The following is a 26988-nucleotide window of genomic DNA, read 5'->3' on the forward strand; positions in this document are numbered from 1 at the left end:
GTTCCAATGAAAGTCAATGGCGGCAAAAACGCAGCGTTTCCGCGTTTTTTTCCGCAATGATAACCAGCAGCAGAAATTTCCGCAGCATGTGCACAGCACATGCGGATTATCATTGGGGAACATGGCAGGCCTTCTACCATGCATTTTTTAAGCGTTTCTGCAGCGTTTTTGCCGCTGCGGAAACGCTTAAAAAACGCATCGTGGGCACACAGCCTAAGAGAGAGAGATCAAGGAAAGAAAGAGAGATATCAGGGAGAGAGAGAAAGAGAGGGATATCAAGGAGAGAAAGAGAGAGAAAGAAAGTAAGACATATCAAAAAGAGAGAGATCAAAAAGAAAGAGAGAGATCAAGGAGTGATAAATCAAGGAGAGAGAGACCAAGAAGAGAGAAAGAGAGATCAAGAAGAAAGAGAGATCAAGAAGATAGATGGAGGGAGAAAGGGAGGGAGAGAAATAAAGAAAGAAAGAGAGAAGTCGGGTTTAAAAAAGTTGTCCACTATTCATACATTGTTGCTCTGTCCACAGGATAAGGCATCAATGTCTGATCGGCCGGTGACCGGAATCCGGCACCCCCGCCGATCAGCTGTTATCGGTGTCGGCGGTGGCTGGAAGTGCTTACTTGCTGAGCTTGGCCGTCTAGTTCTAGTGGCAGCCACGGGGTACTACACATTCGCCTCCAATTCAATGAGAGGCGGATGTGTAGTAGTACCCTGTGGCGGCCACTACATCTAGACCAGTGGTCGGCAAACTTTTTTGCACCAGGGACCGGCTTAAAGCAAGACCAGTTTTCAATGGCCTGGTGGGGGTGGGGGCGGGGCTTTGGTAATATGTGGGTGGGGTTATGGAGGGGTGGAGCTTAGTGCATACTTATCATATAATTATGACATTTATAATGAGAATGTGATTCAACTTACCATAGGTTCAGAATGAGTGGGAGCACCAGGCTTGTTTCCCTGGATCAGTGGGAGCACTGGCCTTGTTTTCCTGCAACAAGACGGTCCCATCTAGGTCCCATCTGATGATGATGACCACTACTGCTGCTACTGGACACAGCCACTGCTGCTATGAATTTTCACTGTTATTTGCTTTTTTCACTTTAACCAGAAAATCTGCTGCTGGGCCGCACGACACCAGAACACAGCTACAGGAGTCATAAGGGTGGGACACCTGACGTCATATCTAGCTGCCCATTAGCATCCAGAGCCCCTCCCCCTCCAACTCGCAGCTAGCAGGAGGGGAAGGAGCGCTGGACACACATGACCTGCTTGTCCCTGCTCCTGCCTGAGCACATTCTGCGAGTAGGGCCGCATGGCTAATTATCTATTCACTGCCAGTCCCTCCTCCTCTTTTCTTATAGGCTACTGATCACATGCTGGCTTTCTCCCTGCTGATCCTCTACAACTGTCAGCGGCGCCGCGGACCGGCTGAAAAACCCCAAAGGCCCGGTCCTGGTCCGCGGACCGGCGGTTGGGGACCTCTGATCTAGACAGCCGAGCTCAGCAAGTAAGTATTTCCGACCACTGCCGACATCGATAACAGCTGATCGGCCGGGGTGCGAGGTGTCGGTCCCTGGCCGATCAGACATTGATGCCCTATCCAGGGCATCAATGTATAAGTAGTGGACAACCTCTTTAAGTGTTAGCCACAGTTTATTCAAGATAGTCATTATTCCTGGTGGTTATGAAAATGATGCATATGGAAAAAGAATGCCAAATTCAGATTATGATGCATTTTGAAAAAGATAATAAAAAAACGTGTTAGTGACACCCCCCTCCCCCCCCCAAAATTCACAAACATAAACATCCTATATGAAGTGCATTTTATATTTTACTCTAAACTTTAAAAGTAAAACAAAACAACAAAACAAAACCAAAGTGTTTTGTGGTATTTTATGCAGCAATTTTGTCAATCCAGCCATATCCTGGCTTGAAATTTACATGCCTTTGTTCAGATTAAATCAATAAACATTTGAGGAGAATTAAAATGATTGCATAATTCTGAACTCCTAATTTCTGCTCAGATTAGAAAAGTGATGACCTACTTTAGGTATAGCCTGTTCAGTAACATACTATATACCCTATTCCAAAATGGGCCAGACAGAAGCCAAAGTAGACAGTTCTCCAAAAACTCCACTAGTCTACCTGACAGCAGGCACCCCTTTCTTAATACTCCTATCCCATTATGACTAAACAAATTTTGACTATGAGTACATTTAATATAATGAAATGCATTATAGATACAGTTGAAACCAGAAGTTTACATACACTACATAAAGAGACACATATGCATGTTTTTCTCAATATCTGACATGAAATCAGAATAAACCTTTCCCATTTTAGGTCAATTAGGATTACCATAATTTTTAATATTTGCCAAATGCCAGAATAATGAGCGATAGCAAATCTTTTAAAGGGAATCTGTCACCCCCTGGGACTTTTCAGACCACTAATACGGGCATACAGGTTATAGAAATGTGAATCTATACTTACATGTACTGTCTATATTAGCGTCTGGTTTCTGTGTAATCACATTTTTATTAAATGATTTCTGCTACGCTTGGTGTCCCCCGGACACCAAGAAATCCCCTCCTGCTAGCCCTGTTATCATACTTACCCCACCTCTCCTGCACGTCACAGGGCCCTGTGATGTGCAGTTCACGGCTGGATCCCGCGCCTGCGCACAAGTTCCCTGCTCCACAAGGCTGTATGGATGGCAGAGAGAAGAGCGCTGCTCGTATAGGGGAAACAGCGCAGGCGCAGGATCCAGCCGGGAACTGCACGTCACAGGGCCCTGTGACGTGCAGGAGAGGTGGGGTAAGTATGATAACAGGGCTAGTAAGCGGGGATTTCATGGCGTCTGGGGGACACGAAGCTTAGCAGAAATCATTTAATAAAAATGCGATTACACAGGAACCAGACCGCTAATATAGACCGTACATGTAAGTATAGATTCACATTTCTATAACCTGTATGCCCATATTAGCGGTCTGAAAAGTCCCAGGGTGTGACAGATTCCCTTTAAGGCATTTTAATTACTAGCTGCAAAGTCCAAAGTTTACATACATTTCATTAGTATTTGGTACCATTGCCTTTAAACTGAATGACTTGGGTCAAACCTTTGGGATATCCTTCCACAAGTTTCTCACAATAGTTGGTCGGAATTTGGGCCCATTCCTCCTGACAAAACTGGTGTAACTGATCCAGGTTTGAACGTCGTCTTGCTCGCACCTGCCTTTTCAGCTTTACCCATAAATTTTCAATAGGATTGAGATCAGAGCTTTGTGATGGCTACTCCAAAACATTGACTTTGTTATCCTTAAGCCACTTTGTTACCATTTTGGCAGTATACTTCGGGTCATTGTCCATTTGGAAGACCCAATTCCACCCAAGCTTTAACTTCCTGGCTGATGTCTTGAGATGTTGCTTCAGTATTGCCACATAATCTTCTTTTCTCATGATGCCATCTATTTTGTGAAGTGCACCAGTCCCTCCTGCAGCAAAACAACCCCACATCATGCTGCTGCCACCCTCATGTTTCACAGTTGGGATTGTGTTCTTAGGCTTCCAAGCTTCTCCCTTTTTCCTCGAAACGTAACAATAGTCATTATGCCCAAAAAGTTAAATTCTAGTTTCATCAGACCACAGGACATGTCTCCAAAAATTAAGGTCTTTGTTCCTGTGTGTATTTGCAAACATTAACCTGGCTTTTTTATTTTTCTTGGAGTAATGGCTTCTTCCTGGCACAGTGGTCTTTCAGCCCATGCTGATACAGTACTTGTTTCACTGTGGTTATTGACACAATCTTACCAGCTTCCGGTATCATCTTCACAAGGTATTTTGCTTTTGTCCTTGGGTTGATATGCACATGTTGGACCAAAGCACGTTCATCTCTGGGACACAGAACCCATCTCCTTCCCTAGTGGTATGATGGCTGGACATTCCCATCTTGTTTGTACTGGCATATAATTGTTTGTACAGATGAACGAGGCACCTTTAAATATCTTGAAATTGTACCCAAGGATGAGCCAGACTTGTGCAAGTCCATAATTCTCTTCCTGATATCTTGGCTGATTTCTTTAGACTTTCTCATGATGCTACACAAAGAAGAAGTGCGTTTCAGGTGTGCATTAAAATACATCCACAGGTGTGTCTCTAATTAACTCAGATGTTGCCAAAAAACCTACCAGAAGCTTCAAAACACATGATATCATCATATGGGCAGTCCAGAATTGTGTAAAGGCATAGTAATCTTAGTGTATGTAAACTTTTGACTTCACAGTAAGTAATAAGAATGCCTTAAAAGATTCTCTCTCTCATTATTCTGGCATTTGGCAAATATTAAAAATTATGGTAATCCTAATTGACCTAAAACAGGAAAGGTTTATTCTGATTTCATGTCAGATATTGAGAAAAACATGCATGTGTATCTTTTTATATAGTGTACGCAAAATTCCGGTTTCAACTGTATTAGTTAAAAAAATTGACATGTTTTCCCATGTAGGTGTCCTGCAAAACATTAGGGGGCAATTCAAAGTGTTTTCTCCAAAAACTGGTGTAAAACACAACAAAACTTGCAGAAATATTTAACAACTTAACATTTTCACATCAGTTTAAACCAGCTCCGCGAAAATAGCCAGAGCTGCGGAGGAGCTGGGACATATAGTGGCCATCAACTTCAGCAAAAATGTTAGCGTTTCTTATACCAGAAATGCTACTGCAGTCCCTGACTGGAGTAGGATTTCTGGCGAGGTGCATACCACTAAGAAGTGCCCCTCTTAATGAAATTGGTGCACCCAACTTCAGCAAGCCCTTTATTATTTATTATTGTTTAATTCATTCTGATGTTTCACACTCCATTCTTAATGAATCGGCCCCTATGTGTCTAAAGCACATGTGAATTATAGTACTTCAGACAAATTATAGTTATATCCCACTTAGGAAAAATTATTGGGGAAAAGCAGCATAAACAAAAAGTGCAATGTAATTATAAGTAACTAAGACTGGAAGTTAATGTCAAGGACATTAAGAAATTGGGATTGAAAATGCTCTCGGAGATTCAATTCAGCTGCTGAATAAGGTCGTGTACAAATGTAACTGGCTACAACATGCAAAGACCTAAAAAGAGTGCGTATCCAACAGAGATGGAGCAGGCAATATGATCACATCTCACAGTAGGTGAAGTCATCATCTGGAGCAGTCATTGATTTCCTCCAAGAGACAAATATTTTTTTATTTTTAGATAAAGTGCTGAAAAGGCTGGGTCTTTCAGACTTCAGCACTAGACTAGCTCGTACAGCTTCTCATGATGAAATACGGTAGCTCTAAAGGGATTTCACATGGCTGCAGGTAGGTAAGTCCAAATTAACCTGACTCAAATATGGCTCTTTTATAGTATCCATTGGCTGCTGCGTTTGGACGCTACTACTCAACGGACTAAGCTCACGAAAGGGGGCCATGACCTCTTCAGTTCTTTTCGGTAAAATCACTGGTGGTGCGGTGTTTCAGGGGACACATAGACTTCAAAATGTGAGTATTGTGTTCGCGTAAATCCGGTCTTAGAGAGCCATCATACAGCTAAACTTTCCCTTCTTCTAGATGCAAGTTTACGTTATATTCATTTTTAACATAATATAAAATAAACCAAAACCAGATTTTACAAATATTCAACAATAACGTTTAACTGAACTCCTCTGAGATGCGGACATACTTTGTCAGCACACCGTTTTTTTAAAACCAATGGAAAAAAAGACAAAAAACAAAAAAAAGCAAAAAAAGTCTCAAATCCTTACACTGTAATAAAAAGAGGACTGGGAGTGGAATTGCGAAACGTGATGTAAAACAGAAATAAAAGAGAAAAAGCAAGTTTTAACTAAGTAAATCTGCCCCACTCTTATATAACACCCACCAAGGACAACATCTGCAAGGAGTTTGTATGTTCTCCCCGTGTTTGGGTGGGTTTCCTCCAGGTTCTCCGGTTTCCTCCCACACTACAAAGACATACTGATAGGGAATGTAGTTTGTGAGCCCCAATGGGAACAGTGCCGATAATGTCTTTAAAGTGCTTTAGAATTAATGGTGCTATATAAACGAGTAAAATAAATAAATAAAAAAATATATAAGACTTCATGGTGTACATATACTTCTCCTAGAATTAGACATAGCAATGTTGCTATAAATCCTTTATTAGTTATTACGATAACAAACGTAATAAATTCTGTGTTTTCAGAGAAAGTAAAGCAGTATGTTCATCTAATCATTCTGATAATTAGAAAACACAAGTTCTATAATTCACATGGAAGTTATAAAGTAAGTTGTGGAGTAGGCACATATAATGAGGCAGTCCCACCCATATTGCAAGCTGCTGGCATGAACTGTGTGCTCTGCAGCATCGCAGGATTGCAGGGGCACTGAAGTTAACTAGATCCAGCCAGTTTCAGGGCAGCACTTGTAAGCTCTATAGCAATGAGCTTGTAAGCGTGCATTCCATGCTTAGCTAACTGACCACCTCGGATGGAATGTTAGCCTTGGCCATCAGCTTTTACAAGAACTTTGCAATTTTACCCATTTATGATGATGAGAAAATCCCTTTAAAGAGGTTGTTTCTTCTTGCTTACCAGAGGGTGGTATACTCCTGATGAATGACAATTTAGATCAGTGGCATGGAAGCACCGCTGGTGTGAATTGTGAGCTCCGCCATGTTGCGCAGGGGCAGCTTTGCCAGATCCAGATCCAGCATTCTAGCCAGGTTTAGAGCAGTGCTTACAAGCTCCATAGCAAAGAGCTTTTAATCACTGCTTTCCTTGTCTATAAGATCGGCCACCTCTTATATAGATTGCAGTGATGCAATAAAAACTCCTCCTTCGCAGTAAAATGATGCAATAAATGTGATATAGTACTGATTTTTTTTATATCCACTAGGTTAGAAAGTCCATATAGTGTGGAGCATTTTAAAACATTTTTTTGTAGGCTATTCTGCTCTAATAGTGGCAGTGCTGTATTACTGCTATGTGGATGGGCTACCCATGTTACATATTAGAGCATGGACATGCGTGGGCTTGCTATGGGGCTACCATTACAAGTATGTACACCTATTTGACTTGGCATTATTATATGAACAACACTATGAGGCTGCCATTACTATGTAGTAGAGCTACTTTTTGAGCACCACTATAGGGCAGCCACTAATGTCTGTAAGTATCTGTGGCTGTGCACTAGATGTTTGGCACTACTTTAAAGGGAACCTATCACCATTTTTTTCATGTATGAACTAAGACTAGCACATTAATCAACGCCTGTGCTGCATTCCATGAAGGGGTATATAACCCTCTGACTCTCTCTATATATCCTCCAAAAACCTTTTGAAATTCTCCAGTGCTCTATGTAAATACTGCTAGTCTGTTCCGATAGGCTTCCTTGCTGAGGCATCTATCCCTCCTTCCGGGTCCTGATCGCCGTCGTCCTGCTTTGATTGACGTGGATGATGCCTCCTGCGTCATCTATATAGCCGGGAAAAAATCTCTTGCCTGTGCAGAAACATAGCTGGCTTGAGCCTGCACACATTGCTCTGCCCTACTACCAGCAGAGCCTAAAACATAAGGGCGCATGCGCTCTTATGTTTTAGGCTCTGTCCGCAGTAGTGTGCATGCGCACTTATGCTTTAGGTTCTGCCCGCAGTAGTGTGCATGCGCTCTTATGTTTTAGGCTCTGTCCGCAGTAGTGTGCATGCGCACTTATGCTTTAGCCTCTGCCCGCAGAAGTGTGCATGCGCACTTATGCTTTAGGCTCTGCCCGCAGTAGTGTGCTTGCGCACTTATGCTTTAGGCTCTGCCCGCAGTAGGGTGCATGCGCTCTTATGTTTGAGGCTCTGTCCGCAGTAGTGTGCATGCGCACTTATGCTTTAGGCTCTGTCCGCAGTAGTGTGCATGCGCACTTATGCTTTAGGCTCTGCCCGAAGTAGGGTGCATGCGCACTTATGTTTTAGGCTCTGCCAGCAGTAGGGCGCATGCGCTCTTATGTTTTAGGCTCTGCCAGCAGTACAGTGCATGCGCACTTATGCTTTAGGATCTGCCCACAGTAGGGTGCATGTGCAATTATGCTTTAGGATCTGCCCACAGTAGTGTGCATGCGCACTTATGCTTTAGGCTCTGCCCGAAGTAGGGTGCATGCGCACTTACGCTCTAGGCTCTGCCCGCAGTAGGGTGCATGCGCACTTATGCTTTAGGCTCTGCCCGCAGTAGGGTGCATGCGCACTTATGTTTCAGGCTCTGCCAGCAGTAGGGTGCATGCGCTCTTATGTTTTAGGCTCTGCCAGCAGTACGGTGCATGCGCACTTATGCTTTAGGCTCTGCCCGCAGTAGGGTGCATGCGCACTTATGTTTTAGGCTCTGTCCGCAGTAGTGTGCATGCGCACTTATGCTTTAGGCTCTGCCCGCAGTAGTGTGCATGCACACTTATGCTTTAGGCTCTGCCCGAAGTAGGGTGCATGCGCACTTATGCTTTAGGCTCTGCCCGCAGTAGGGTGCATGCGCACTTATGTTTTAGGCTCTGCCAGCAGTAGGGCACATGCGCTCTTATGTTTTAGGCTCTGCCAGCAGTACGGTGCATGCGCACTTATGCTTTAGGATCTGCCCACAGTAGTGTGCATGCGCACTTATGCTTTAGGCTCTGCCCGAAGTAGGGTGCATGCGCACTTATGCTTTAGGCTCTGCCCGCAGTAGGGTGCATGTGCACTTATGCTTTAGGCTCTGCCCGCAGTAGGGTGCATGCGCACTTATGATTTAGGATCTGCCCACAGTAGTGTGCATGCGCACTTATGTTTTAGGCTCTGCCAGCAGTAGGGCGCATGCGCTCTTATGTTTTAGGCTCTGCCAGCAGTACGGTGCATGCACACTTATGCTTTAGGCTCTGCCCGCAGTAGGATGCATGCGCACTTATGTTTTAGGCTCTGCCAGCAGTAGGGTGCATGTGCACTTATGCTTTAGGATTTGCCCACAGTAGGGCGCATGCGCACTTATGTTTTAGGCTCTGCCTGCAGTAGGGCGCATGCGCACTTGTGTTTTAGGCTCTGCCTGCAGTAGGGCACATGTGCACTTATGTTTTAGGATCTGCCCGCAGTAGGGTGCATGCGCACTTATGTTTTAGGCTCTGCTCGCAGTAGGGTGCATGCGCATTTATGTTTTAGGCTCTGCCAGCAGTAGGGCGCATGCGCAATTATGTTTTAGGCTCTGCCCGCAGTAGGGCGCATGTGCACTTATGCTTTAGGATCTGCCCGCAGTAGGGTGAATGCGCCCTTATGTTTTAGGCTCTGCCAGCAGTAGGGCGCATGCGCAATAATGTTTTAGGCTCTGCCCGCAGTAGGGCGCATGTGCACTTATGCTTTAGGATCTGCCCGCAGTAGGGTGAATGCGCCCTTATGTTTTAGGCTCTGCCAGCAGTAGGGCGCATTCGCAATTATGTTTTAGGCTCTGCCCGCAGTAGGGCGCATGTGCACTTATGCTTTAGGCTCTGCCCGCAGTAGGGTGAATGCGCCCTTATGTTTTAGGATCTGCCCGCAGTAGGGTGAATGCGGCCTTATGTTTTAGTCTCTGCCCGCAGTAGGGCGCATGTGCACTTTTGCTTTAGGATCTGCCTGCAGTAGAGCGCATGCACACTTATGCTTTAGGCTCTGCCCGCAGTAGGGTGCATGCGCTCCTATGTTTTAGGCTCTGCCCGCAGTAGGGTGCATGCACACTTATGTTTCAGGCTCTGCCCGCAGTAGGGTGCATGCACACGATGTTATAAGCTCTGCCCACAGTAGGGCGCATGCACACTATGTTATAAGCTCTGCCCGCAGACACAGGAGGCGTCATCAACGTCAATCAGAGCAGGAGGATGGCGATCAGGACCCGGAAGGAGGGATAGATGCCTCAGCAAGGAAGCCTATTGGACCGGACTAGCAGTATTTACAGTAAGCGTGCGGGAGAATTTGAAAAGGTTTTTGGGAGGTATACAGGGGGGAGTCAGGGGGTTAGATACCCCTTTATGGAATGCAGCACAGGCGCTGATTAAGGTGCTAGTCAAAGTTCAGACATGAAAAACTGGTGACAGGTTCCCTTTAAGAAAACCGCACAATGGCTCAGAAATTAGCATTGTGCTGAAATTCAACACATCTGCATGGAGCTTGTATGTTCTCCTTATGTTTGCAGAAAATTTGCTTGTCAGCCTAACTTTTGACAAAGACTAATGTTAGTGATGACAACCTTTGTACAGCGCTGCAGAATCTGTTGCTGCTACAGTATATAAGTAACATAAATAAACAGACCTAGCTACACATGATACAAGTTTGAAGGCAGCAAGTGGCAATAGACTAGTTACTGTGTGATGCCATTAATTCTCCTAAATGGCAATGAAGCAACCACAAAACCAAATGATGTTATTTTTACAAGTGATCCCTTCCCTTCCAGAAAGCATGTGTCCTTGCATTAACTGCCTTATACAGTAAATAACTTTAATGGCAATGCTGAAGTATGTCCTTCATGCTAACAAAGAAAAGAAAACACAAATGTGAACAAATTCTCTAAAAGGAAATTCCCAGTCTGAATAATTGGACCACTGGGACATCACATTTAGTGTAAAAACAGACCCAAACGTGTAAAAGCCAAACAAATGGGATTCCTGTTCTCATTCCCAAGGGTCAGCAGGAATGTTCCTGTCTCTAAACTGTGAAGAAGAGCACACACAAAATAACAGTAGAGCTTAAGTGGTTAATTTATTGATTAAATTGTCCCTACCTCACCTTGTCCAACTGCACAGACGTCCCTTGACAAGACGTGATCAGAGCAGAAACCACTTCATTCCAGTAAGAAAAGTTATCAGCTGCTGCTTCACTAAAGTATTATATTTTCTAAAAGTGGGGGAAAAACAATAACCTATAGATATCTAACCTGAAGGGCATGAGTTCCTCAACGCAGTGGCTAGCAGAAATGTCATGGTTGCAGCAGAAATGGCATGGCTGCAGCAGAACAAAAGTGTTAATCGTATATAAATAATATAAGACACAAAAAATAATATTTTATGGCAAGGCAAAAAGCATCATTTTTAGAGACCCTTTGGAATAATAAGGAGAACCTGATTGGTTGCGATGGACAACTACTCTACTTTTACCTTTAACGAGTTTTGATAGCTCTCCCCATCTGTTTAAAGGAATCAAGTATTTTCTAACCACCTGCAGATGTGAAGAAGTACAATGTCAGGCACAACACATTTTTTAAATGCAATTGTCATTATTTTTGCAAAACGGCTGTCAATTCACAGTTGCGAAAAGGACTCTCAAATACATCAATATTAAAAAGGACCTATTCCAGGTTTTCATGTTTAGTGATTTTTTTTAAATGCTGATATTTTTTTTAATTTCTAATACATATATATATATATATATATATATATATATATAAGATCTATAAATATTTAATTTTTCATGTCACATTGGCCAAGCAAGAAGAATGAGTCTAGTACTAGGTTTAATGGAAAGTGACAAAATTTCTGAATAATTAATAAAAATATTAGCAATTTTTTAAAATAATAAATATAACATAAAAACCTGATTTAAACCATAGAACATTATGGCATACTCTCTTTGTGATACAAGGAAAATTAATCAAGTACTCCACAGAATAAGACAGAAGAGGTAATTGCATCTAGGTTTAAATTTCCAATAATGGCACCAGAAGAATAAAGAGCCATGAGTGAAAGGATTTGGCCACAGTTAAACTTCCATTCAAATAATTTTTAGGGGGACATTCTGTAATATGGCGCAGGACAGTAGCCGTGGGTGACTTACTCGTCTCCTGTGCCCCAAGTAGCCGTGGGAGACTTACTCATCTCCTGTGCCCCAGCACGTTACATGAAATTTGGGGTCTTGGCTGGGTGTGCGGACTTGTATCGTAGGTACAAGGTACGCACAGTACGCCCGTGCAGGCCGCATGTGACCGATGACGCTGGTTTGCCAGGACCAGATAATAACCAGTTCACGAAAGGAGACCACCATTTAAAATTAAACTTCTTTTTACTGAAGAATAACTTGATATGAACTATATACAGCAGATAAAAGGCATTTATCTTCAAGGACATTTCTTTAACCACAAGCGACATGAACACACATCTTCTTCTTCCCTGAAAACACTATCTTCTTCGCTTACTTCCTCTACTCTTTGCACAGCCCAGCACACTATCTTAGGAGCTTCCGTTTTCCTCTATGGGGACCGCATGGGTCGAGGTGTTATGTTACGGCTCCTCACAGCTACTGTCAGACTGTCAGTTTCCAGTCTACAACAGTCATAGACTCCATCCTGTAGCGACGCGTTCTGTGATTTCTCTGTAGGAGAGAATGTGTCTCAATATGGCGACACTTCACTTTCTTTATTGTAGACGCTTAGTAGCTACAATGGTATACGTATTCTCTTCCTTTTGCTTCCCTTTACTTTTGCATTCCCTCCCTCTGACGAAGACTTCGTACCATCCTGCTAGCCTTCCTGCCCCAGGCCCCGATATTCTTTCTCTTACTCTCTCTGTCCCGATTTCGGAAAGCTACTTGCTTCTCTTTTCTGCTATCTCTTTTCTTCCAGGCTCTTACTATCTGCTCTTGTAGTTCCTCTCTTGCAATAGGGACACCCACTGCATGCAGCACTGCTCACACTAGACCTGAGGTCTTTCCTCTGCACCCTCTGGGCTCTTTCTAACTAACTACCAGGAAGTCCTTTCTGATCCTGCTTCTACCAGGAAGTCCTTTCTGATCCTGCTTCTACCAGGAAGTCCTTTCTGATCCTGCTGCATAGCCCCTCCCTCTCTGGGCTAAACTCTGGACTTAACTCTATCTTACACTATTCACTATCTTGTACTGGGCAGACTATATCAATGTTATTGTCATCTTGTGGCCATTATACTTAACATCACATAACATTACGTATCACACTGTACATGAAGGTTTCTCAAGGGATGTGGGCAACGTGCCCATCCCCTTACAATTCAATGCCAGGACATTTAGGGCCAATTCATTAAGAATGGCATTGTGAACGCCAGTCTTAATGCAGGACTCGCTGGAGTACGATGCGCCAAATTCAGTAAGAAGTACACACCACTTCAGTGCATCTTCTCAAAGGGGGGTACCTCGCTAGAACATGGCGTCAGTCTTAATGAACTTTAGGGGCTAGCCTAGTGCACCCCACCATGGCTTCTCTCCAGCTCTGCCCATTTTGGCTGAGCTGGAGGATTCTGGCATGAAAAACCAAAACTCTCACATTTTTTGTGCAAAAATGTTGTGAGGTTTCAAAGTGTTTTACACCAGAAAACTCTGAAGAATCGGCCCCAATATGTGTTCGTTTATTCTTTATCAAGCATGTTTAGACTGGTAACCTGGTTTAATCTTTCTTTTACTTCACTGACTTCATGTATTTAAAAAAAGACAGCTGCTCTCTCTCACTGATGCTCCCTTGCCAGCTCCTTTATTGATATGGCCACAATGGCGACATGACTGCTATAAATCTGTAAATATAATCTATGGGAACAGTCCATCAATGATTTTGTTTTCATATCCGTCCACTCAGTTTCTACAGTTCACATGCCAGTAACATTTTAAGGTAAAGGCACTAAGGAAAGCAATCCAGCTAGCAGTAAATAGCTCAAAAAGATCATATATGAATTAACAAAATGTCTTATTATACCTGGAGATAGAGTAATGAATGAGAATTGAAATGCATTACGGAAATGCATCGCAAAACAAGGCTTTCAGAAGATCAGGGGCTGTGGGGTTGTAAATCTGGATGGAGCTTAATTGAACATTTGAACGCTTGCCCAGAAGGTTCACTATTTTTCATGGATAAACAACTTAGTCCTCTGTTTTGCAGCATGTGGACAATCATGCTGTACTGATAAAAAGGCAATACAGCAAATATGCTGCTAGCAGAACACATGGAAAGAAATTAACACCTCACCTCATAAACCAGACAAGTTCTTTTACTTCATAATTGGTGTTGTATTATTTAGACAGCTGCCTTCATGGAAGGGTCTTCAGATTTTTTTGTTTTCACAAATATTTCTAATGACCAGGCAAAAGAGTCCTTTTTTATTATCTATATACCACTACTTCGTTGCTTTAAGGAGGACTTGTTGATTGACACAAATATATAATTTACTATTGATATGAATGCCACTGTTCTCCTGAACCTGGCATTGTTTTTATTTTGTTCCTGTGCCTCTCCATTCCTGAGATATAGCTCTCTATTCGCTGTTTGTAAATCTGGTCTTTTTAGCCACATGGGCATCGTCCTCAACCCTTTTCTGTGAGTGTCTTCTTGAGGAACATGCCCAGTTGGCTTAAAAAGCTAGATTTAAATAGTGGGAAGAGAGGACCATATCTCAGGAACAGGGAGGATCAAGAACAACAAACAATGGCAGATTCAGGAAAACAACTCAATTTACACCATGTAAAAATGACATACAGTAAAGTTTGAACATACCTGTTCATAAATTAGTTTTAGTTATTCTTGCTGGGATGTGTACATTGCAGAATCAAACTGAAGGCAGCAAAACCACGGAAGAGCACATATGGAAACAAGGAGTAAAGAAACAAACCAGAATGGTTTGAATGGCTGTGGTTTTGCTGCCAGCAGTCTGAATTTGCAATGTACACATTCCAATATGAACAAGAAAAGCCATTGCGTTAATAGGTGTGTCCAAAATTTTGACTGGTACTATATTAAGAGAAAGTAACAGGTCTTTTTTTTTTTGTTTTTTTTAAAAAAGAGGGTTCATCCACTAATGATGAAAGTGTAAGATGTCAGTTAATGGGTTTTCTAGTTACAAATATCTTTAGATATGTTACAAATATTAATAGAAAGAACTTACTAACATACTTTTATTTTGATGCAGAAAAAAGAGAAGGGGGTGGTTTAGTTATTGAAATTAGCAAGTCAGTTAGACAGCTCTTACCATAATCAGTATTAAAGGGGTTGGTCACTGAGTTTTTATTGATGGGTTCTCCTTAGAGACAATCAATATCTGATCAGTGGGGGTGTGACACCTGGCACATCTGCTGATCGACTGCTACCAGCGACGCCGGCCGGATGTTCTTGGATGCTGCCAAAACACAGCATCTTGGTCACAACTATAGTGGCCGCGGCTGTTTACTGCAGATCTACCCCCTATTTAAATGAACCCCTACCGATCAGATATTGATGGTCTATCCTATGGATAGACCATCAATAAAGAAGTAGTGGCCAGACCTGTTTAATAATTTGCCAACACAGGAAGCTTTCTACAGTGTCAAGCAAAAGCTGGAAGTGAAGTTGCAGGAACATGGAACCAAAGTTGATAGATGACGAACCAGTCATCTTTGGAAATAAAAGTATTTTAATAAGTTCTATATATTTAGGTTAGGAAAACATCTAAGTCTATGTTGGCAAGCTTGACAACCAGGATTAGCAACCATCCAGAGATTCCTGCAAAGTCCTTTCAAATAAGTAACTTTTTTGTCCGCAAAAAAAAAAGCGTCTGTTATTTTTTTAAAGCTGGAGAAACTAATACAGATGATTATGATCATAATTTTGCACTTCACATAAATGCAGGTGATGTCTGCATATAAAAATTATTGGCTGTAAACATACATTGGCGAGCAAAAGGGTAACAATGTTTTGAACTTTTGACTTTCTGGCTCCATATCTCACCATCCACTACTGCTTCAAACGTGAGACTACCATCACTTTATAGACAATCATCTTGGCTATCTCTTACATTAATTTGTTTTCCAACTATTTAGCATATGATTAGATATGCAGATTCTTGTCATGTCACTGCATTGTTACTGTTTTGCTCCCAGTGGTGGAAAAATCTTTTTCTTCCTGTATACTACAAATTACAACCTGTTCTCACATTCCCTTATAGCTCAGTGTGTTATTAGATTGATTCCCAAGTGAAATGTCATTGGTGCGAATCGAGGAGCAGCCATGAAGATTTCCCAAGAAAAGAGAAACAGCATCATCCAGCTCTTCGATAGCTGTCTCTTGGCCAAGAAAATTTCCAAACTGCATCCTGTGAGTGCCGTAACAGTTTGAAGAATATGAAATGAAGTCCATCCATCCATTCAAAAGCCAAGAGTTGGACGTCCAGACAAAATATCAGAGTCAATAAGTCGGCTCATCACAAGGTCTATCAATTCTGGTGTGACAAACACGGCAATGGAGGTGAGTCGTATGTTTTGTAATAGTGAAATTACAGACGTCCATGCAAGCACCGTGCGGTGAATGTTACACAAGTCTGGAATGGTGGCCCAAAAAAAGTTGAAGAAGCCTCGACTACAATGTCGTCATAAGAAGCCTCGGCTCGAGTTTGCAAAATAGTATGAAAAGTGAACAGTAGAAGATTGGAAATGGGTGATTTGGACCAATGAGATGAAAGTCAATAGACTAAGCTCTGATGGGTGCAAATGGGTCTGGAAGAAGCAAGGGAAAAAGGGGCTAATGGATCGAGAAATTGAAGGAACTGTGAAGTTCGGTGGAGGAAGCCTGGTGATATGGGGTTGTTTCATAGCCAAAGGTGTTGGATACTAGACCAGGATCGATGGTTGTCTCAATGCTGAGCTATATTAGAATATCCTACAAACCAAGTTACTTTGTACACTCGAGTACTATGGGCATGAAAAGGACGACATAGTGTTCCAGCAAGACAACAACCAAAGCATAAGTCAAGATTGCCCCCCACAGTCCCCAAACCTCAACCCAATCGAATACTTGTGGGTAGAGTTGAAGAAAAAACTGTTTACATATCCAAGTGAGTTGACCAGTATGCACCAACTTTGGGAACGTGTAGAAGAGACCTGAGATCAGCTTTTGGTCTAGACATGCTTGAATCTGATCAAGAGCATGCCCAGAAGGATTCAGGCAGTGTTGAAAGCCAAAGGAGGATTACAAAATACTAACAAAATAATAAAAATTAAAATTTAGATTTTTAGGAGCAAAACAGTAACAATGCAGTGACAATAATCTGCATAACTAATCATATGCTAAATCGTTTCAAGTTAATTTTCTGTATGAGTTAGCCAAGATGATTGTCTATAAAATGACGGTAGTCTCATGTTTGAAGCAGTAGTAGATGGTGAGATATGGAGCCTGGAAGTCAAAAGTTCAAAACATTGTTAACCTTTTGCTCGTCAGTGTACATCACATATAATCATTTATTATGGTTCTCAAATGTGTCCGTTAAAAAAAAAAAAATGTTGGCTGTCTGTGTTTTTTATTAAGCTGTCCAGGAAAAATAAAAAAAATCAAGTTAGCAACCATATGGACAACATCTTATGAGGTAATATGCAAAGAAACCCTTTTGTAAATGACACTAGACTTCCTATCAACTGATCACTGGAAGTCAGGTTTTTTAAGCCGAAACCTCCTCCACACAAGGATCTTCTATTCACATAAGGGCTAATTCACCATCAGTTTTATTTTGCCGTACGAGAAAAACAGACCAAGTTTCATCAGTGATTTTGATCAGAAGTTTGGTCAGAGTTTCAACAGTTTTTCACTGATGAGAAAAAAAGCATATGCTCACTTAATATTTTTTTTTAATAGATGTGACATGGGTCATGAATGTCAGGGGCATTCTTGTAAAGCCAAACTCGAAAGGCAAAAAGCCACTTTTTTGTAAACTACTAAAAAAAAAATATCTTGTCACATTGTGCAGTGAACTTTCCAATCATATGGCATTTTCTTCTGGTTCTTTCTCCTCAGCTGTCACTAAGATCTTATATCAGTGACCTCTGTAACAGACACTAGCGGACAATATATAATACTCATTAAAGCAGAGATATTGTTAAAACTTCTGCAGCTTGAAGTTTTGAACATCTTATCACCAAGAGTCATACTGGCTGCCAAGCTTACTGCTGGGCAGGTTGCCTACAGAGAGAGGATGAACTCTTGAATATTTTTTTTTATTCCTGGGGAACCACTTAAATAGATTTCTACCTTATAGAGGCTTGGTACTGGGGAAGTTGAAGAATTTTTGTATTCTTGCCTCTCGGATCAATATCGTTCACGAATCCATGATTTTGCACGGACCACTCAGCCTGCAAAAAATCAAGGACATGTGAACAGCCCCATAGACTATCATAGGTACAAGTGCTATCCGTGATAAAATGATGTTCGAATAAGCCCTAATGGGAGATAAACTTCAGTACTTGGCAGATCCACTAAACAATGTACAGGGTTGCTATGTTCCGCTCCCTACATTGCTTCCACCCAGCAGGTGCAGATATCAGCTGATCAGTGGGATTGCTGATCGGCTGGAAGACATATCCGGTAGAGAGGTCATCAATTTGTAAGTCCTGGACCAAGTCATTAAGGTTCCAAACACAGCAACCTGCTAACCAAGATCAGCTCAACATTTAATCTACCTTCATAGAATTGTTAGCCCTTTATGATACCACATAAAATACAAACACCTCCAGAGAAGCCAATTAACATTAGAAATAGTAAACTTATTTTCACACCAATATTTCTTGCGGTAGTATATCCCAAATGTGTCATTCAGTATAAGAGAGCCAACAATTCCCAAAAGAGAGTCCTTTTCAGCACAGGTTCAGCCAGCATGCAAAATTGTTGTCACTTTATTTTGGAGGGTAGTGGAATATAGTTTGTTTTCATACTGGGATCCCACAAAATCTTTCAAAAGCACCGTAAGCAACAACAATTGGCTGAGTATATAATAATAATTGACAAGTAATGTAACTACATAGAGTCATAACATGGTTAAACATGCCAGTATGCTGTGTCAGACGACTAGAAAATTCATAATAATAATAGCAGAACAACGCTATGGGGTAAGTGCTAGGTTGTGGAAAGATGTGCAGCAAGTTCCAAGTAGGGAAAATATCTGTTGAGTTGCGGCAATCTACCGTATTTTTCGGACTGTAAGACGCACCGGACTATAAGACACACCCCAAATTTTAGAGTGGAAAATAGGGAAAAAAATTATTTTTATAAGATGGGGGTCCGTCTTATAGTCTGAATAGGTATCTTACCTGGAGGGCCGTAGAGCGAGGGTCACAGTAGGGAGGGTCCCTACACAGTACAGACCAGAAGTTTGGACACACCTTCTCATTTAAAGATTTTTCTGTATTTTCATGACTTTGAAAATTGCACATTCACACTGAAGGCATCAAAACCATGAATTAACACATGTGAAATTATATACTTAACAAAAAAGTGTGAAACAACTGAAAATATGTCTTATATTCTAGGTTCTCTTGATGAGCTTCAAGAGGTAGTCACCGGAAATGGTTTTCACTTCACAGGTGTGCCCTGTCAGGTTTAATAAGTGGGATTTCTTGCCTTAAAAATAGGGTTGGGACCATCAGTTGTGTTGTGCAGAAGTCAGGTGGATACACAGCTGATAGTCATACTGAATAGACTGTTAGAATTTGTATTATGGCAAGAAAAAAGCAGTAAAGAAAAATGAGTGGCCATCATTACTTTAAGAAATGAAGGTCAGTCGGTCCGAAAAATTGGGCAAACTTTGAATGTGTCCCCAAGTGCAGTTGCAAAAACCATCAAGAGCTACAAAGAAACTGCCTCATATGAGGACCGCCCCAGGAAAGGAAGACCAAGAGTCACCTCTGCTTCTGAGGATAAGTTTATCCGAGTCACCAGCCCCAGAAATGGCAGGTTAACAGCAGCTCAGATTAGAGACCAGGTTAATGCCACACAGAGTTCTAGCAGCAGACACATCTCTACAACAACTGTTAATAGGAGACTTTGTGCAGCAGGCCGTCATGGTAAAATAGCTGCTAGGAAACCGCTGCTAAGGACAGGCAACAAGCAGAAGAGACTTGTTTGGGCTAAAGAACACAAGGAATGGATATTAGACCAGTGGAAATCTGTGCTTTGGTCTGATGAGTCCAAATTTGAGATCTTTGGTTCCAACCACCGTGTCTTTGTGCGACGCAGAAAAGGTGAACGGATGGACTCTACATGCCTGGTTCCCACCGTGAAGCATGGAGGAGGAGGTGTGATGGTGTGGGGGTGCTTTGCTGGTGACACTGTTAGGGATTTATTCAAAACTGAAGGCATACTGAACCAGCATGGCTACCACAGCATCTTGCAGCGGCATGCTATTCCATCCGGTTTGCGTTTAGCTGGACCATCATTTATTTTTCAACAGGACAATGACCCCAAACACACCTCCAGGCTGTGAAAGGGCTATTTGACCAAGAAGGAGAGTGATGGGGTGCTACGCCAGATGACCTGGCCTCCACAGTCACCAGACCTGAACCCAATCGAGATGGTTTGGGGTGAGTTGGACCGCAGAGTGAAGGCAAAAGGGCCAACAAGTGCTAAGCATCTCTGGGAACTCCTTCAAGATTGTTGGAAGACCATTTCCGGTGACTACCTCTTGAAGCTCATCAAGAGAATGCCAAGAGTGTGCAAAGCAGTCATCAAAGCAAAAGGTGGCTACTTTGAAGAACCTAGAATATAAGACATATTTTCAGTTGTTTCATACTTTTTTGTTAAGTATATAATTAGTATAATTACTATAAAATAGTTTTGATGTCTTCAGTGTGAATGTACAATTTTCAAAGTCATGAAAATACAGAAAAATCTTTAAATGAGATGGTGTGTCCAAACTTTTGGTCTGTACTGTATATATATATATATATATATATATATATATACTGTTTACATATGTGACAACCTATTGACAATTCATTCATGTCTTTGTGCCATTATAGTCAGAGAATTCTGAGGTTCAGCAGGCTTATACATACAGGGCTGTAACGACCAAAGCAGTTTTCACAGACAAGACAACAGTGGGTAATATAGAGCTATTTCTAACAGTAGTGTCACAAAAATCACAATTTATGCATAACACTATACACACCATCTTTCTCAAATTATAGACACTGACGAGAGAACAGAGATTCAAGCAAATCTATGACTTTTTACCTTTTCTCTTGGGTTAATTCACAGGTTTGATGCTAAAGTTACACATGTATAGGCCAGTCTCAGACAAGTTATACTGCCAATACTATATCTATATAAAATTACATAAATGATGACTCTTGTATCGGATAATAGTTTCAATCAATCGTCTATTTTCATGAGATCAAGCCCTACAATAGTAAGGGAAACTGAAATTCTAAGATGTTTGATGGAAATAAAAATAATAATAATAATTTTTATTTATATAGAGCCAACATATTCCGCAGCACTTTACAATTAAGCGGGGACATGTACAGACAATAAATTCAATACAAGGTGAGACAGTTTAAACAGTTACATTAGGAGTGAGATCCCTGCTCACAAGCTTACAATCTACACTAACAGTTTAGCAGGAAATCAGCGCCCAAAAATAACTTGTAATATTTTGCTTACGGCACAAAATTTCACTTATCACATACAATTATATTGCCAGAACTTATAAGTAATAATTCAGAGCGATTCATTTGGCTGCATTTCAAAACTAGTGTTTTCAGAAAAAAAGCCAAAGAAGCACCCGCATTGTGAACTATAAAAAAAATCTAAAATGTAAAAGTCCCATCATCTCATCTAAACATTAGTCCTTTATTCCATTGCCCTCAGATGTCTAGATGGCATACGCTCACTTAACGTTTTTTTTAATAGATGTGATACGGGTCATGAATGTCAGTGAGCTTCTAGTACAGCCAGTCTCATCAGGCAAAAGCTACTTTACTGTAAACTGCAAAAAAAAATTCTTGTCAGATTCTGCAGTGAACTTTCCAATCATATGGCACGTTCTTCTGGCTCTTTCTCTCCAGCTGTCACTAAGATCTTATATCAGTGACCTCTGTAACAGACACTAGCGGACAATGTATAATACTCATTAATGCAGGGATAATGTTAATGCTTCTGGTATTGAACATCTTATCACCAAGAGTCATACTGGCTGCCAAGCTTACTACTGGGGAGGTTGCCTACAGAATGGCGATGAACCCTTGAATATTATTTTTATTCCTGGGGAACCACTTATATCCATTTCTGCCTTATAGAAGCTTGGTACTGGGGAAGTTGAAGAATTTTAGTATTCTTGCCTAACTCTATAGTCTGGCTCAAAGGGGTTGTCGGGTCTTAAACTATGAGTCTGCAGTCACTCTATGAGACTGCAGACTTGTAAATCCTAGCAGGGAGAGTACGTGATATGAATACTCCCGACCACATTTCAACCAGATGAACGCGGCCTAAATATGGCAAAAATACAAAAATGTCAAACTTAGAAATCAAGTCTTTAACTTGCAAAGGTTATCATAATCTCTGCCTGAATGGCTATTGTAAGGAACCATAACTTTGTTTCATGCAATACTATAGCTTATTATGTCAAGGCGATATCACATTTTTATGCAAATGTAACATTTCTCTTGTACACTATGTAGCCATGGTGATTCTATAAGTTGAGGTTTAGGCTATGTCTATTTAGATCACTAGACACAAGACGGCTATATAAATTGAGGTTGTACAGAATAAACGGTATTGGCCTGAAGCTTCAGTTCTTACATTGACCTAGTTCAGGTTTTAACAAATGATTCCTATGGTATCCATCAACGTACCAACAATCGATGTACAAGTGTTTGGAAACAACTGAACTCATTACTTCCATACGTATACTGTATCTTTCTTGTCAAACAATGATTCATTTTATATATTTAGGACCACCTCTACAAGAGATTTCATAGGGACTACTCTCATTACAAGGGAACATGCTTTAGAAGTAGGAGTTTAATAACCATACTTGTTTTTTTTATTTTATTTATTAAATATTTGTATGACAATTTATAATTTCTTTTTGATACATAGTATCATCAATGCCAAAATTAAAGAGGAACTGTCAACAAGTCAAGAGTGGCCAGCTTTTGCTGTTAAAGGGTACTTCAAGTTTAAAAGTTTTCCTCTATCCCATAGCTTCCCGATTGTCTGATCACTGGGACCCCTAACAATCATGATCACCAGGGAGCCCAGAGAGAATGGAGCGGAGATTGATCATGCACACTGTCACGTCATTCATTCTTGTGGAAGTGCTGAAGACAAGCTGCTCTCAGCTATCTCCAGCCGTCCCATTAAGAATGAATGGATGTGCAGTGCACATGATTGACCATCCCTCCATTTACACATGGCTCTCCACCACCCCGGTTCTTGGGTTCAGAGGGGACCCCCAGTGATCGGGAAGTTATCCCATATTCCATAGATATGGGAAAAATTCAAGCTTGAGAATACCCCTTTAATTTATTCCCACTGCTTCCAAATATTCTATTTTTTAAATGCACTATACGGTTCCATAAATATTGTCCTTTTATATATAGTGTTAATATTATGGTCTTTACAAGAAGGCATGACTCACAGGGTAATAATGCAGATTAGTTTAAAGATATCACTTGTGGGGGCAGCACTGGTCTCTGCAGGCTGAGAAGTCATCTTACAAAGAGCACTAACAGTGCGCTCACCTGCCAGCTCATTACTTGTGGTCAGAGGCGGCAAGAGAGCGCACTGTCACTGTGCATATTGCACAGTGACTAGAATCTACGGAGCATACGTTGGAATTGACAACCGACACATGCTCAGTACAGCAGGGACTAGCCCAGCCTCTAAAACGGACGTCACTGATGAAGCTTCATTATAGGGAGGGGGTGGAGGCTGCGGCAGTGAACTCTGCCCTCTCATGACACTTCTTTTGCAAATTCCAGTATGCAATGAGATTCTCATACAAAGCGTTATAAAAAAGGAAGTAGAAAAAAAGAAATAAAATTATTTAGATAGATTAGTGAGCTAAGGATAGGGAATTTTTAATTAAAGTATTGTTACACGCACGCTGCTAGGTTCAGATAGGGCGAGACGGGTTTCATTAATTGTTTGGAATCCTGGGGGAACAGTTACTCAGGGCGACCATAAGCTGCAGCTTCTCTCAGGCACACAATGGATTCGATTGCTGACCAGACACATCTGACAAGAGTCTTTTTCAACAGTTTAACAGTGGAATTTATTCTGAAGCATGGCCAGTGCAATTCAGGGATATTACAGCAACAATCTTCATTACAGTACAGTCTGAGTTTCTTGAGCAACCGGCTCCAGTAACAATACAGTAGTTTCTTCACAAGGCACAGTATTAGTCTCTACAGTAGCATAATTCAGCATAGATTAGATCTCTTAGCAGCACACTTCTATGCATACACAACCACAGGCTTTTCCTTCACAAGGACACAATAGTGCTCAGCATTCTTTATCCTGCATGGAGATGGAGGGAGGGAGGGTTTGATGAGGGAGATGATCCCTGTGACACAATTCCTTCCAGTCCTTATCTTCCTGCCCAATAATACTCTGCACTGTTAGTTCAGGGAGTTTATCTGACCTGTGTTTAGTTTCTCTCCTGATCTGAATCCTGTTCAGTTGCCTTCTGTCAGATCCAGATAACACACTACCTTTCTCTTTGGCTAGCCAGACTACAATAACAAGTTCCTCACAATACCCCTGGGGCTCTGCTAAAACACTCCCTGTCTCCTGTGTTAACCCCTCTAGTTGCTGGATGCTTCTGAAGCACAACACTTCCTGTCTCCTGAGCTTGTGTTATTTGTAATAGTTGCTGAATGCTTTTGAAGCAACAGCACTACTTCTGCATGTCACAGTATATTAGAGAATAGATTAGATCATGACATTAAATAGGCATTTAGAATAAAAATTAATTTGTGTGTTCGGACCACCCCTTTAACCGTAATAATGAGGGAATTGTTTGAGGCACAATTAGAACTAACAGCTTCACTTTCGAGGTGCTGAACAGCATGTCTGACCAAGGCTGGGCTTAGTGCCTGTTCCAGACAGGAAACTTGCTTTAGCTTCTCAGTAACACATCTTCTCGCAGTACAGTGTAGTGGAGGAGAAAATGAAATATCATGCGTAGAAGTCAATAATGTGTAATGTCACATGCAAAAGTCAGCATGCTGAACCTAAATATCTGGCACGCAACTGCATTTACAGTAATCTTCTACTTCTTATCAGGATATGCCATAAATGCCTGATAGGGACGGGTGCCACCCCACCTGGGACGACCCACCAGGGACGCTCACCTATCAGGACAACGCATGTAGTTCCCATATACTGATTTATGCCGCTCCCACAGATGTCACTACGCCGAGTTGCCTGTGTGGCTTTTTCCTGGACTCCTACATTGACAGGCAGCATGGATCTGTGAATGGGGGATACCAAAGCTGGGACCCTCCTCTATCAGGCAGTTATGGCATTTTCTGTGAATATAACATGAACGTTGAAGGTACGAATATCCCCTTAAATTCACATCTTCCCTGCATTTCCTGAGACACATGGAATGAATGGAGGTGCATTAACCATATTCTAGGTATGAAGGTATCTCACAGCCTATAAATGACTAAGGAACACTTTAAAAGGTTAGCCTCATCAGGACAACCCCTCTTCATTCAATATATCCTGTGACAAGCAGATGGGAGAGGGATCAACAGTTAAAGTTGTCGGCAGGACTCCCCTTTATCACACTCCTATACCCTAACTGGGCATATGGTACCAAGCACCCTTTAATGAACCTGCATTTGGTGTAAAATGAGCCTTTCAGTCATCTGATCTGTGGGAGTGCTAGGAGCTGGACCACCACCGGAAAACCCATGTAACATTTTAGACATTACAGCATTGATTCTTTTAGAAGTCACTTAGATAATATAATTGCACCTCAATGACACTTAAGACATCTCCGTTTATATGACACAGCTTTTCTCCTCCTTACTCCTGACATACTTCAATTACCAAAAGGAAATTCAATGTGTCATTTCCAGCATGCAGAATGATATACAGACATGCAGAATAATAAGACTTAACTGCTTTGCTTTTTTACGCCAGGTCTGACAACTCAAATAAAGCAAAGATTTGGGTTTCAGCCATCGACAAAATACAATATCCCATTGTTATCATACTATCAAACTAAGATAAAAAGCTTGGCGTTAAAAGTAGGAGGAAAGCAACCATGACCATGCAGAAACATAAAACCATTTGCAAAATGTAGCAGAGCTGAATTTGGTATTTATCTGTGTGCAACCCTATAGAAAACTAGACAATTGTGATATTATTATGATCTCTGTGAAATGACAAAATCATTGACAAGCTCAGCCCTGACACATCTGACAAGCTCAGCTCTGCTACATCTGACAAGCTCAGCTCTGCCACATCTGACAAGCTCAGCTCTGCTACATCTGACAAGCTCAGCCCTGCTACATCTGACAAGCTCAGCTCTACTACATCTGACAAGCTCAGCCCTGCTACATCTGACAAGCTCAGCCCTGCTACATCTGACAAGCTCAGCTCTGCCACATCTGACAAGCTCAGCTCTGCTACATCTGACAAGCTCAGCCCTGCTACATCTGACAAGCTCAGCTCTACTACATCTGACAAGCTCAGCCCTGCTACATCTGACAAGCTCAGCCCTGCTACATCTGACAAGCTCAGCTCTGCTACATCTGACAAGCTCAGCTCTGCCACATCTGACAAGCTCAGCTCTACTACATTTGACAAGCTCAGCCCTGCTACATCTGACATGTTCATCTCTGCTACATCTGACAAGCTCAGCTCTGCCACATCTGACAAGCTCAGCTCTGCTACATCTGACAAGCTCAGCCCTGCTACATCTGACAAGCTCAGCTCTACTACATCTGACAAGCTCAGCCCTGCTACATCTGACAAGCTCAGCCCTGCTACATCTGACAAGCTCAGCTCTGCCACATCTGACAAGCTCAGCTCTGCCACATCTGACAAGCTCAGCCCTGCTACATCTGACAAGCTCAGCTCTGCCACATCTGACATGTTCATCTCTGCCACATCTGACAAGCTCAGCCCTTCCACATCTGACAAGCTCAGCTCTGCCACATCTGACAAGCTCAGCTCTGCCACATCTGACAAGCTCAGCCCTGCTACTTCTGACAAGCTCAGCCCTGCTACATCTGACAAGCT

At 41.8% G+C, this 26988-nt stretch overlaps 1 protein-coding gene and 1 long non-coding RNA gene across 4 annotated transcripts in view; one reads left to right on the top strand and one right to left on the bottom strand.

Annotated features, from left to right (window-relative positions):
* TMEM150C (transmembrane protein 150C) overlaps positions 1 to 26988 on the bottom strand; it is a 294980-nt gene that overhangs the window by 267313 nt on the left and 679 nt on the right. The window contains exon 2 of one of the 3 annotated variants that reach the window (XM_073637019.1): positions 11141 to 11201. The exons of the other annotated variants lie outside the window; for them this stretch is intronic. The gene's annotated coding sequence lies outside the window, so the exon portion shown is untranslated. The remainder of the gene's footprint in view (positions 1 to 11140; positions 11202 to 26988) is intronic. 3 annotated transcript variants of the gene reach the window in all.
* The window catches only part of LOC141151026 (uncharacterized), a 120500-nt gene continuing 118654 nt past the window's right edge, over positions 25143 to 26988 (top strand). Inside the window, exon 1 of the long non-coding RNA XR_012246971.1 lies at positions 25143 to 25288. This is a non-coding gene — a long non-coding RNA (uncharacterized lncRNA). The remainder of the gene's footprint in view (positions 25289 to 26988) is intronic.

This window comes from Phyllobates terribilis, unplaced genomic scaffold (assembly GCF_046119375.1).
Source record: "Phyllobates terribilis strain yellow unplaced genomic scaffold, ASM4611937v1 Scaffold_1__5_contigs__length_1240528914, whole genome shotgun sequence".
Taxonomy (NCBI): domain Eukaryota; kingdom Metazoa; phylum Chordata; class Amphibia; order Anura; family Dendrobatidae; genus Phyllobates; species Phyllobates terribilis.